This window comes from Symphalangus syndactylus, chromosome 14, assembly GCF_028878055.3.
Source record: "Symphalangus syndactylus isolate Jambi chromosome 14, NHGRI_mSymSyn1-v2.1_pri, whole genome shotgun sequence".
Lineage (NCBI taxonomy): Eukaryota > Metazoa > Chordata > Mammalia > Primates > Hylobatidae > Symphalangus > Symphalangus syndactylus.
Genome location: NC_072436.2, coordinates 100,594,905 through 100,608,666, shown reverse-complemented (window position 1 = coordinate 100,608,666; position 13,762 = coordinate 100,594,905). Strand labels below are relative to the sequence as shown.

The 13,762-nt window shown below is 36.5% G+C and overlaps 1 protein-coding gene across 12 annotated transcripts in view; it reads right to left on the bottom strand.

Moving 5' to 3' along the window:
• SLC8A1 (solute carrier family 8 member A1) overlaps positions 1–13,762 on the bottom strand; it is a 352,695-nt gene that overhangs the window by 302,923 nt on the left and 36,010 nt on the right. The window lies entirely within an intron of this gene.

Here is a 13,762-nt window from a genome sequence, read left to right as displayed (position 1 = left end):
CACAACTGCAGGCTTTTATCGATTGAAACATAGGTGATAAACAGAACTTCAAATTTCCTTTGATTTTTTGTCATGGCCTGGATTAATCTCCATATTTTCCCTAATTACGGCCATCGTCTTTTCCAGTGCAAAAGAAAAACTCTTCACCACGTCTTTCTGCAGAGTTTCCACCCAATCTTGTTTTCCATCACAGGAAAGTAAAAGGAAAGCTTGCAAGTATCTTGTAGTCATCATTCAACTACTCAACTTGACTAGACCATCATCACTTACTCCTTTAACTTTGTGCTCAGTAAACTGTCTCTCTCAGATGAAAGCCATTGCTATTAGCCACCGACACAATTGTGCCATTTGATGTTTTATTTGTGACTTATTGTTCCAGAGCTGATCCACAGTTAATAAAAATTAAAGCCACGAAATTTTTCCCTAATTAGACATTTGTGCCTTCCATGACACTTACATACAAATGACAGTCAAATGTATAAGATGTAGGCTACATGCACAATACACATAAACAGCACCACATGAAACCATTTTGGAATTTCAATTTAGATTAAATTGGTATTTAAAGTTAATCCTCATTGAATATGAAACATTAAAAAAGGAAGCTTAAAAATACCAAGCAATTTGGCATTATTCAGTACAGCATGTCAATTCACTTTATTCAAAAGCAAACCTTTTGCAAAGCAAAAATTCTCCCATTAAACCCAGGCATTAAGAAGAAATAAACTCTTAATTACTTAAGGAGGAAATGCTCTTGCTTCATGGTTAGCAGGTTATCAATGTAAACAATCCAGGGAGCTTTCTCAATGGCTCCTGTTTCAAGAGTCCCAGCCCCTATTCCCCATTCCCCATCCCCCACCCCCTTTCTACACAACAGGAGCTGATGTCTTTATCCACACCAAAAAAGACACTACTGACCACAATGGGAGAGCTTAGGTCTTTGCCCACACTTTCCCTGCGGGAGTAAATTGAGTAGAACCCTATAATTCTGAAACAGTCAAGTCATGGACCATCTGACTCATTAAATATTCCAGGCAGCCTTGTCAGTAGTCTGGAAGACCTTGCAGTTATAATTTCTTCCCTCTGTCATTCCTCTATTAATACTCAGCTAACTTGAATTTCAACATGAGCTTTAGACTAGCTGAAGAACATTTATTGTGCAAGATTCATAAGGTACAGAACCTATACATAGAAAGCATTTTGGCATCCAAAACATATGTGTAACTAATAATGAATAATAATAGCATTGTCTCCGAAGGCAAGAGCACAAAAATACAGCTATGAAGTAAAAATAAACTCCTGACAGTGCCATATGTACCCTAAAGGAAATAAATAAAAAGCTTTTATTTTTTCTGAATATTAGTTGTCAATATTTCATTTGATTATCTCAAAATGTAACTTTTCATTAACTTAGGTTTATCATGGATTTGCAGACACACTGGTATCTAATAGAGAATATTAACCTTAGACTATCAAGATAAAGCAAACCCATGAATTTCAGCATATTTCTTTTTTTCTTTTTTTTTTTTTTTTAAGATGTGTGGTCTCACTATGTTGACCAGGTTGGTTTTGAGATTCTGGGCTCAAAGTACTCCAAAGTACTGGGATTACAGGCTTCAGCCACTGCACCCAGCCTAGCATAATTCTCTATATCTTTTACACTTGTCCAACTTTAATGGAAGAAAGGCTTTCTGTACACATATCTGACAACATATCTTTTTTTCTTTAGTTGTGTATGCCTATGATGGTCAAACTTTGGACTATTAACATTTTTATTCTCACTTGCAAACCCTAAGAACCACTCTACATTTCCTCTGTAATGCATCAATTTTGCTGATGCCTTCAGTAATTATGACAATACATTTTTTGCGATATGGTAATTTGAAAAGAACACATTTAAATATATGATTTTATGCAACAGCTATCCAATATGTAAAATTCAATATCCCAAGAGTTTGTGCATGTTGAGGAAAGAAATCCAAGAAATATTTAATTAAACTAATGAATCATCATTCTCTCACTGGTCTTCCATGTACTATATTTATTGAGACAGAGAATATGGGCTCTAAAGACCATTGGTCTGACTTAGGGTGCCATTTCTTGCATTTTCATGATCTGAAAGTAAAACTAGAGCATTTCAGCAGTTTCAAGTTGGCACGACTGCATTGCTTCCTAGCTTGAAATGCATAATTAACCAGAAAGCTAGTTGTTGAGCAGTTAAACAGGCTGTCCAAAAAGGCCTCCATTGCTGTTCAAACGAATGCTGAAAAGTAGGGTGCCACAGTGATTTTTTTGTTTTATAGACAAGCTACATCCAAGCAATTGACAAAGACTAATTTTCCTTTCTTTTCAAAGCCCATGAAAGCTTACGGGTAACAGCAATTATTTCTGTTTGTCAAATACTTGTATCCAGAAGTGGATTTATAATCCCATGAAAATTCTGTAATTTACTGAACCACTGAGCAGGTTCATGCTACTCCCCATCCCCAGCCCCACAGGATGTAATTCATTTCAACAGAGGATTGGAGACGATGTAAATGAAGCAGTCCTCATAAGGCAGAAGGGGAAAAGTGTCAGGGGAACATACTTCTTAATTCCCATAAGAAATACCCCAATTATTGGACAGAGTGCCAAATTTCAGAGCATAAATGAATCCCATTCTTATTACCGAGTGGAGTAGATGCTAGGGCAAAACTAGTGGCTTAGAGTTAGAAGGAGATATATACCTACACTTGCTAAAGCAATTTCTACAAGAAAAATTTAAATAAATATGGGAAACATTATGGATCAAATCCAAGGAAGGTCTTAAATATATAGTGCTCAAGAAAAGTGCATGAATGTTTCCATACCTCAAAAATGGTATTTTAAAAGAGCTTGCCTTTAAAATACAATGGATATGTCATAACAGTTGTCCCCTTTTCCAGCACATCCGACTAACTACAATTCTTGGGAGATCCCACGCCACAATTCATCTTCCAATTTCTAACAAAGAGAATGCACTTCACATTTTTACTTTTGCATTCCAGCACTTACTTGCATGGTGGTTTATGGTTGGTTTGTGTGTGTTTCTTTTTTAGAAATGTTAGAATGGGAAAAATGAGGTAATTCTTCAACTGACTCAATCTTTAATGATTTTAATGAGTTCCAGTGTTTACGCTTGAGCTAACAGGTGCCTTATTTTTTTCCTTCGCTATTCTTTCTTCCCTTGTCCTCCTATTCTGGGCGATGCATGCAACACACCAGCTGTAAATTATTCTGATGGTATGAATAAGCTTTGACCTGAAATCAGGTTAGTATCTAACTGAAATCTAACTTACATTTCCATAAATTTGCCTGTTTTGAAAATGATTAGCATGACTTTGAAAAATCTGTTAGCTGAGTCTTCAAAGACTACTATAATCTTCACACAATCATTTTATGTAACATGTCTTCCATCACTGTATTCTATACATACAACATCCTCTTTCTATAGCACTGAACTCCCAAATTGTTTCCACTCATGGAAAAATGCAGTTAATATTGGATTCATTTGTTGTCAGTCACCTTTACAAAATATACACATATTCAAATGCACATGGACACAGGCTCCGGGTTTTAAATTCTGCATTTTCTCAAAATTTTAAACATATAAGCCAAAGATTATGCAAAATATGATCTCCCTATAGAACATTTTCTTTCTGTTTGGCAATGTAAAAATAATAGAATATATCACTGTTCTTGAAGCTTTGTGGATTCCTAGACTTTGTAATTCTTCATGAAAGCATAGTTATTTTTCCAAGATGCTAGAAGATTCCCCAGGCAATTTTAATAGTTCTATTATTAAATATATAATAAATATGATTACTTATTTATTGTATAATGGATGTATCATAAATAAATGTCAGAAAATTTTAAAACTTCTAAATGGGTTATTGAGCTATCAAAGTCTGCAGCTTTTCACTATCAGACAAGTGAGGGTAGGAAAACGTGCCAACACACGGTCTAAGGTGAAGGCTAAGGGCAGATGGTATACTAGTAAGCTAGAAGAGGGGAATATCTTCCCAGGTGGACTGATAAGATCAGTGTGGCAGAGCTGTGGGAACCCAAGGCTGTTTGTGCAGTGCTGAGAGGTCAGCCACGGAGAAAGCAACGTGGTCCTGCATTTCCATCCAAGCCTACAATCTAACCATTGTCAGCTCATTCCATTTGTTTCACGCAAAAGCAATGCTCAGAGACATCTGCAGAGGGACCTAACTTCTCAAACTTGCCACTTTGGATTGAAACCGTATATGATATGCATTTCCCCTGTCGACGTCACATGCATATACATAGCACAGTAACAAGGCAATCCTCTGTGTTGTGTTCTCTCAATTCCTTCTCCACAATTTTTTTTACTTCATGATGACAATGCAAAGAGTGGACCAAGGACTAGGCTTACCGGGTTCTAGGCCCAGTTCTGCCCCTTTCTAACTATGTGATCTTAGTATGTCACTCAGCAGATTTGTGTGTGTGTGTGTGTGTGTGTGTGTGAGGGAGTCTCACTCTGTCGTCCAGGCTGGTACAGTGGTGCGATCCCAGCTCACTGCAACCTCTGCCTCCTAGGTTCAAGAGATTCTCCTGCTCAGCCTCCTGAGTATCTGGGATTACAGGTGCCCGCCACCAGGCACGGCTAATTTTTGTATTTTTAGTAGAGACAGGGTTTCACCATGTTGGCCAGGCTGGTCTTGAACTCCTGACCTCCAGTGATCTGCCCACCTTGGCCTCCCACAGTGCTGGGACTACAGGCGTGAGCCACTACACCTGACCCATCAGATTTCTCATGGACTGGTTCCTTATCTGTAAAAATGAGATGATTTATTAGATGCTATCTATACTTCCTTCACTTCTTCAAACGTCAGTGGTTTCTTTTTTATTTGTAGTTTTCTGTCTCCCTGCCTTATGCCTGTGGTCCATTTTTCCATTTTCATTTTATGAATTTTTAATCCTCCACCTCAGTGCAGCCATTCCTTCCACACCAACAGATCCTCTGGCCTGAAAGAATATCACAGCTCTGTAATTGGAGCTCCCACAGTTCTTGGTGCACTGCATTTTGATCGCTGTGATGCATTAACTGTCAATTTCTTTCCAAAAAGACCTCCTCTATCTGGTTTACCCTTATGTCCCCAACTTCCTGGCACTTTGTGAATATTCAGTGAATATATTTTTAATACTTGACCTTCCTAACCTTTTCTTGGAAGGACCCTTCAGGTAAAGGAGATGGTCAAGAGGAGTTGCACTTTGCTTTTCTGGCCCACTCTCTTTACAAGGAGCCAGTCTCCTGTTCAATCTCTTCTGAGGTGACTTTTCTGTCCTGTGGACCTTCACTGGTGCCTGTAACTACTAACCAGTTTGCATTTATTCACTCACAAATGCAGAGACTCACATATAACCATGTTAGGCATCACAGAGTATATCCCATAAGTGATAAAGTCACAAATATGTTACCCCCATAGCAAGTTAATAATCTTCCAGCATGCCAGAATGTGTGTTTAGCCACAGACACAGCCCTATATATTCTTCTACAATCTCTAGTGTCTTTTCTACGCTTTCTTCCCTATCACCCAACTCCTAATGTAGTTTGGGGTATCAAATATAGTTCAATACATTTTTTGCCAAAAGTTTCTTTGGAACTGAACCAGATACGCCTGATCTAAACTTATACCTTCAAAAATCTTTATGTTGTTCTCTGTAAGATACGCAGGTACTCAAATAATCCTCCCAGCCTTAACTTATCAACAGTTTGATAAATTAGCTTAGACAGTGGATATCCTCACTGCAGCACACCTCTGCAGATTCACACAAACAAAGGCCAATTTGGAAGCATTAAGTGAAGAGATTCTATCCTGTTTTATTTTCTCCATTCTCCTCCTAAAACCACAGGAAATTTTGGCACTTTGGACATTCCTTTTACACAAGGGACACAGTAAAACATAATTCAACTGCTTGAATCTGGGTGAAGGGAGACAGCAATTAGGATAGCTTTGGAAAAATAAGAGAGTAACAAGTAGGTGGCCCAACTGTGGGAACTGAAACTACAATAACAGCTTCTAATGAACAAGTTTCTACACAGGGAAGCATGCCTTCACACACACAACAGTGGTGAAACAGCACGAAAGACCTGTATTTTGAAGGGGCCCCAGTCAGGTATTTAAAACTCACGAGTATGGTCAAGATTTAGTCCTACAAATTTATTATCCCTTGCACTTGACTAATTCTGTTATGCTGAAAGATAGAGCATTTGAGCACATTTTAACTTAAGTATTGAATCCAAAGATATTGAAATAGAAAAAAAATTATAGCCATAAGAACCATACAAAAATGGAACAAAAGAAAGATGAGAGAAAAACAAAATGTTCTTGATAACTGTAACTACATAGGAATGAAAAAAGTTGTAATTATATAACATTTTAAATATGAGTCAATTATTATATTTAAATATTGTTTTTGACATTACAAATATACCAATTCAAGACAGACCTGTAAAATGCTGCTTTTTCTATAGTCATTTGTATTTTGAGACAATGAGGCAAGAATACAAGGTCCTTTTCTCAGAACAAATTTCCCTGCAATAGTCACATCGGTACAGCTTCTGGTATTCATGTGAAAGAATCTATTAGTTGACTAAAATACCCCTGTAAGTTCCCAATCATATTTTGTTACTAGGGTATATTCAAATTTTTTTCCTACTGGAAAAAACAAATCTGTAGATTCAGGCTTCAGGAATATAGTTGGAGTCAAGAGAAAAATCAGGATTTCTGCCCTGCATTATGGCCAAAAGATAATGGATTCTTAGGCTCTTTGTCAAGAACTTCCTACTTTAGAATTGTCCAGAGCAAGCTTCTGGACAGAAATAAATTTGAACCCCCAAAGATTCTTAAATTCACAAATAATCAGAAACATTCACATATAACACCACATCAGAGCTTCCATTTATCAAGAGCAGGTATGCAGTCACTCCTTGAGAATACTCTAATTCTTACAGCCCAACCTGCATCTACTGTATAGCTTGCTGAATAGAAAAAGTGTTGGAGGTGGTGGCATATAATGAGGCTGGAGAGTGGAAAGGAATAAGAGCAATAGCATGCTCAAGGTTTTGGAAATGATTATAGTAGAAATCATCTTGCTCAAAATATAGTGGGATTTATGCATTCCAGTGCCACATCATCCACTATTATCCATTTAAAACACAGAAATGGCAGTGAGAATGTAGTCATTTATGTGTGGTCCCCTTGATCCTGTTTTGCCTTCAATTTCACTACTGTCTGCCAACCAACCAATTAATCTGAAAACTTACTAGTGGCGCTATTGCATATCTGCCACCCCTGCCCCACCAAAATTGGAGTTCTGTGAGCTAGTTTAAAATAACCTAGTGAATAGGAGCAACCATGGATTAAGAGTGAGAAGAGAAAAAACGAGGGGGGGGAAGAGAAGGAATACAGGGAAAAAAGGGGGCAACTTCTGGAAGCAAATACTAAAGAAAACCTATTAAATAAAAACTTTGTTTTAACTTTTTAATAAATCACGGGGCAAGAGATAGAACACATGACTCTTTAAAGTTTTAGACAATAAATCTTGGAAATGGGTTGTTTGATTATTATAGTACTCCTCTGAGGGCAATGAAAGGATGTAATGAAAAAAATCAGGCCATCAGAACACTAAATTATCCTGACTTAACCAGAAATACCAGCAAAATCTTTCAATATGACCTGTTACTGGCCAAATTAGGAGGAAAATAACATCCAGTGCTAGGGATCACATTGAAAATAATTTCATCTGATTGTCATTAAAAGCTTTCCAGACGGTGATTGGTAAAAGAAGCCCATATATTCTCTCTATAGTTTAATGTATATGGGTACTACAGGAAAGAAGAAAACTTTAGAGACAATCCATTTGCAAATATTTCAGGGGAAAAACAAAATTGTAAGATTTTCCTATGATGAAAATATAGTAATTATAATTATTTTTAAAATGTATTCATTTTTTAAAAATTAGAAAAAATGTTTTACATGTATAACATATTTTGAAGTATATGTACACTATAGTTAAATCCAGCTAATTAACGTTTGCATTACCTCCCAGTTATCATTTTTTGTGGTGACATGCTCTTTAAACATATCTTCCCACTCTGTGAGCTCACCTATAAGTTCTCTTCAAAATTTGATAATACATTGCATGTCATTTTCTTATTAAAAAGGCATTTTCACATACTTTATCTTGTGATACTTATCATAGCACTTTGAGAATTGTTTTCACCATTTATCAGAAAACTAAGTTCAAGAATATATAACTAAATTAGCCATGCACATAATACCAGCAAATAGGATTCAAAATGGGATTTTTTGACCCCAAGAATGTGCACTTTCTATAGTACTGCAATACAGCTGCAGGCTTGACAAATGATTTCGAAAAATAATTAATTTTTTTTTAGATTGGATTTGATTTTGGGGCCAGCCTACAGTTGTTTGGCACTAAGACTTTCGTATGAAATAAATGATCAGGTAAGATAATGCCATTAGGAACTTTGAAAACCAGTTATTATCTATGGCTCTGAAGATCATTTCAAACAGCATCTTAAGAAGAGTTTTGAACAATAATAGTTATTATTCAAATCTAGGCACATTTCAAAGGTAACTGACTTAAAGTTAATAGTAGCTAGCATAACGCTTTGCACACAGCATACACTCAGTAAATATTAGCAAAAAACCTTAAAGTACTTCCATATATAAGCACTGGTAAGGTTTTCTAACAACCAGTCTCATCAGAAAATTACACATGCCCATTAGGAATGTAAATTCAGGCACATTCTCTTTAAATAGCTTTGTGAAAGTTATTATAAGCCTTACTATGTCTATACGTTTTGGTCTATTTATTCCAATTTGAGAATTTAGCCTAAAGAACTAATCTAAAATGGGAGCCATGATTTTTTTGCTTTCTCAAAAATGTTTACTATGATATTATTTATGTATAAACATTTGTCTTTTAAAAAAAACCTGAAAAAACAAAAACAATGTCAAAACAAAAACCAACAATAGGGGCCTCATTAAATAAATTGTATTCATTTAATGAAATAATATTTAGATATTAAGACTTTAAAGAATTGTATTCATATAATGAAAACTTCTAACTCAAACCTTCGTAAAAAAGCAAGAGTAAAACAAAGATTATACCTATACACACTAAAATGTAAAAAGTAGCCATCTCTGGTTTGTGAAATTACAATTTTCTCCTTGTCTTTTAAAAATTTCTTATATTGGTCATCCTATTTTTATACAGACATATAAGTTATTTTATAATCAATAACTCAACAGTCAAAATTGAATTTTTACCATGTGTCAGGCATAGTTCTAACCTTTTTGTACATACTATGTAATTTACTTTTCATAAATGCCATTGATATAGAACAATTTATCTTGTTTTTATATGTGGAAACAGGCAGGGAGATATTAAATAACTAGCCCAATATTACTTTCCAAATAAATATTTGACCTGGGTCTTGAACCAAATGGTCTGATTCCAGAACTCATGTCTTCATGGCATTGCTATACTGTTTATATTACACAGGATGCTTAGCGATATGTCAGAATATATTAATGTCAAGGAGAAAGTGATCTCATGCAACTCTGACCATGTCTATAAAATGTTATAACCTTTTTGGTGAGATGGCCTGATGCTGTATTAAGTGTACTTAGCTTACCTCACATATAACTAGTTTTCATGAATGTGTTACTTCTCCTTCCCAAGAATACAAAAGCTGTTTTACATAGAGGGATATTACATCTATTTTGTAATCATATATTTACAACCACTTATGGTATATTAGGCACTGGATTAAAAGCTGGAAATAACTAGCAAGTTATAGCATTCATTGCCATAAATTTAACACTACCTTGGAGTGGGCATACAGTTTTAACCAAAACAGATTCTTGACCATGGAAATGGAGGCACTACCTTAAGAGCAAAGAGATTCAGATTGTTTCCTTGCTAGAATATGCTTCTTAGGCACTACTGACTGTATAGATCAAAGACAGCACAGGTAATGTTACTGACTTCAGAAATTCCTGCTAAATTCACTGGCTAATATTATGTCCACAAAACCACAGCTGCTAAAATTGCAAAGGCATAAGTCAGTCATGATAATAATTGAGTATTATCATGATAAACTCAACTAGGAAGACACCAACCTCATTTTACTACGGATGAAAACTATTGATGGATATTTTTGGTATTATTGATTCCATCTAAATGTCCTCTGAGATGTTGGAGTGTAATCTAGGTATTTTTTCTGGTTATCATTGCTGATTTTTATTATACTTTAAGTTTTAGGGTACATGTGCACAACGTGCAGGTTTGTTACATATGTATACATGTGCCATGTTGGTGTGCTGCACCCACTAACTCGTCATTTAGCATTAGGTATTATCACCTAATGCTATCCCTCTCCCCTCTCACCTCACACCAGTTAGAATGGCCATCATTAAAAAGTCAGGAAACAATAGGTGCTGGAGAGGATGTGGAGAAATAGGAACACTTTTACACTGTTGGTGGGACTGTAAACTAGTTCAACCATTGTGGAAGTCAGTGTGGCGATTCCTCAGGGATCTAGAACTAGAAATACCATTTGACCCAGCCATCCCATTACTGGGTATATACCCAAAGGACTATAAATCATGCTGCTATAAAGACACATGCACACGTATGTTTATTGCGGCACTATTCACAATAGCAAAGACTTGGAACCAACCCAAATGTCCAACAATGATAGACTGGATTAAGAAAATGTGGCACATATACACCATGGAATACTATGCAGCCATAAAAAATGATGCGTTCATGTCCTTTGTAGGGACATGGATGAAGCTGGAAACCACTGCTGATTTTTAAAATGATCTATTTAAGAATCTTTATAAGCAGAGCCCTTTTTCCTTAATAAAGGAGGGATTCAGAAGTTAATAACATTAGTCTGCTTTACATGCCATACTTGTTTTCCCTCCAAATTATATGAAAGTCTTATTTAAAATGCAAGTGAAAACATTCATGTCCTGTAGCTTGAGACCTTACTACATATAATATCACTGCACAGCATGATACAAATTAATGTCTTTAAGGGGGAGCTCAAAGGCATACAGAAGTATAAGACATGCCAAGAAGTTTCATTTAAATTTCCTTTGTTCATAAGGCAAATTTTTATATTTACTAATCAGTGGATAAATACAAGTATAACATAAATACATAGAAAAAGAAGCATTATGTTCTCTTAAACTATGGGTTGACCCATTGCAAGCACATGATGATGTGTCTCACTAGGTGTGCATGTAGTAAAACAGATTGATTTGCCAACCAACAGTTAAGAAAATTAATTTGTTGAGCATCATATTTTATATTAATTAAAAAAGAAAATTTGTAAGAATTATGTAAGAGAATAACCCAACATTTAATGGCACCATAATGGCATGAACAATTTAGAAACAGAAAGTCAATACCTTGGTTTCTCTAATATAAATGTATTGCTCATGCTCTTCAAGCATTTTATGAAATGAAACATGAATCAAAGTCATTACAGAACAACTAATGAGTGAAATTGGATTATTTGCTGTCTCTTATTTTCAGTGTTGATTTTGTTGGAAAACAGTATCTTAAGACCAAAACTCTGGGAACTGTTGAAATTCTGGCCACTAAGACAGCTAGACCATGGGGAAGCAAACATCTGTACACATCTGCAGCCATATATGAGGTCCCTCATGAGACTTAGCAACGAGGTGTGTTTTAATGTCACAGTGTGTCTGATGTGTCCCTAGCATACTGGGACCAGTACACAGTGTTATTTGTACATCTGCTGAGTAACATTGAGTGTGTGGATAACTAAAGCCCTCAGTAATTATTTTACTTAATGTTTTCAAGCTTAATTCTGATCCTGTAACTTGCGTGATTTATTTTTCCTTGTGCTAAATTCTTCATTGTTCTTGCCTTGATTGATCTTTCATTATCACTTAACTAAAATATTAAATTCTTTAATTAAGTCATGTTTAAATGAGGACTTGTTTTAGTCTCTTGGAGGTTTATTCATTGCTCAGGTACTTTTTCAATAACTCTTATCTTGTTTAAAATCAATAAATATGATTAATTTGCCATATATTTATGATAGATCAATATATTTATTATGGAAACATATAGCTAACTTGATTTGAATTAAATTGGTTTATGCCTAAATGTCAATATTGTTCTATTCCTACAAAATCACCTTGAAAAAAATACTATTAGTTAAATAAAGAAGACAATGATGCATATTTATAAGACAATAGGTATCAACTGGAGAAAACTCTTTGCAGTTGGCAATATGGGGAAAGAAGGCCACAGACAGATTTATGTCATATAGATACCAAAGAGAATGAAATACGTGGCTTAGAAATTTGTTGTAAAAGGGAATGAAAGCGTATTTAAGGACAGGACTCTGAGGACTATTCATGGAATGCATGAAGAAGGCTGACGAGGATAGCCTATAAGGCACAGTATAGTAGTATAGTAGAAGTGCACCAACTATTTCTCCAGGCTTGAACAACCAGGTCTAAGAGTAAGATAAGATAAGACAAGGTCAGGAAGTCTCAGGGCTGGAGAGGTGGTGATGTTGTTGAATAATTGCTTTTCAAAGCTGGAGGGGACTTCAGAGAATCTCTCATTAAAAAAGAAAAATTAAAGACATAACTGGTAATGGTTTTGACTGCTGCAGAGGCAACACTTTGCTCACAATCCTACAGATCTACTTCACCTGTAACTACAATTTTCCTGAAGACACAGAAGAAAAATCAATTGTTCTAATCCATATGGAAAAAAAAAAAAGAAAACTGCCAATGTGGTTTGACTAGCAAACCACTGGAGCTGTGGCTTAAGCATAATGGATTACCTCCTCCATTGCCACTAATCTAATTACCTTCCCCTATCTGTCTCCATTCCAGCAGGCACATTTACTAGCCAAGCTGTATTACAAAAAAGGATAGGATGTGGGTAGTAAAGCAAACAAACAGAAACATCAAATGCAAAGTCTTTCATTTTAAAAGACTATCGCTCTCTTATTCCACGTGTCTCCAAAGAAAAGCAATCTCAACCAGGTGCGGCCTGTAATCCCAGCACTTTGGGAGGCCGAAGTGGGTGGGTCACCTGAGATCAGAGTTCAAGACCAGGGGTGGGTCACACCTGAGGTCAGGAGTTCAAGACCAGGGTGGCCAACATGGTGAAACCCCATCCCTACTAAAAGTACACACACACACACACACACACACACATATTAGCTGGGCGTGGTGGCAGGTGTCTGTAATGCCAGCTACTTAGGAGGCTGAGGCATGAGAATTGCTTGAACCCGGGAGGCGGAGGTTGCAGTGAGCTGAGATCACGCCACTGCACTCAAGCCTGGGTGACAGAGCGAGTGAGACTCTGTCTAAAAAAAAAGAAGCAACTTCTCCACTTTTTTCTGAGACAGAGTCTCACTCTGTCACCCAGGCTGGAGTGCAGTGGCGCAATCTCGGCTCACTGCCATCTCCGCCTCCCAGGTTCATGCCATTCTCCTGCCTCAGCCTCCCAAGTAGCTAGGACGACAGGTGCCCGCCACCACGCCCAGCTAATTTTTTTGTATTTTTAGTAGAGACGGGGTTTCACCGTGGTCTCGATCTCCTGACCTCGTGATCCGCCAGCCTTGGCCTCCCAAAGTGCTGGGGTTACAGTCATGAGCCACCGTGCCCAGCCCACCACTTTT